Genomic DNA, 1144 nt, shown 5'->3' on the forward strand with positions numbered 1-1144 from the left:
AACAGAGATTCACATAGAAAACAGCTGTTTGAATCATAAAAATATGTCACAATTTTACTGCTTTTGCTGTATTTTTGATCAAATAAAAAACTCATACAGTGAGTAAATAAGTGTCCCTGCAGCACAAAAGCAGTGTTAAGTCGCTGGGGGATATTTGTAGCAATAGCCAACAATACATTGTATGGGTCACAATTATACATTTCTCTTTTATGCCAAAAATCATTAGGATATTAAGTAAAGATCATGTTCCATGAAGATATTTTGTACATTGCCTACCGTAAATATATCAAAACTTAATGTTTGATTAGTAAGATTATGCATTGCTAAGAACTTCATTTGAACAACTTTAAAGATGATTTTCTCAATATTTAGATGTTTTTGCACCCTCAGATTCCAGATTTTCAAATATTGTCCGATCCTAACAAACCATACATCAATGGAAAGCTTATTTATTCAGCTTTCAGATCTCAATTTTAAAAATTTACCCTTATGACTGGTTTTGTTCTCCAGGGTCACATATCAAGAGTGAAGGGAGTAAACATAATGACTTTAATGATGGAAAAAAAACTACAATCCCATAAAGCATTGCAAATTGACATAAAATGGAGAAATATAGGCTAAATCTATTGATTTCATGATGTTATGTAAGTGTATTGCATCATTTTGCAGTGGTTTCTTCTCAGAGTCATGAGTAATGGAGTTTTCCACCAGGAATTCTGCTGTTAAACGTGATTATTTTCACACCAGATGAAATAATGCTTACATTGTTTACAAGCCGTTATATTGACGTCTTTGCGTGTCTGAAACACCGATTGAGCGATTACACGAGACAGGATACGGATTGTAAAGTTGTACTCTTTCTTTTAACTTACCTTCAGATGTTTAGTCATGTTTATTTTGTGCTATAACTAGTAATAAAGCGGAGGAGATGATCAGTTCCCTGAGGCACTACAGTGATCACTCCACATTAAACCGCGCCAAAACGGCATTTATTGTTTAAATACTGCAATACAATGGACAGAATTTGAAATCTGAGACTGTGTTTCATATTAAAAGCACCAAAGCACAATGCTTATTGCGATTTATTGGATGGGAAGTACCCTTCAACACTCCGTCCATTAACTGAAAACAGGCTAGAATAATC

The sequence above is a fragment of the Sinocyclocheilus grahami genome, unplaced genomic scaffold (assembly GCF_001515645.1).
Source record: "Sinocyclocheilus grahami isolate Dianchi unplaced genomic scaffold, SAMN03320097.WGS_v1.1 scaffold2139.1, whole genome shotgun sequence".
NCBI lineage: Eukaryota > Metazoa > Chordata > Actinopteri > Cypriniformes > Cyprinidae > Sinocyclocheilus > Sinocyclocheilus grahami.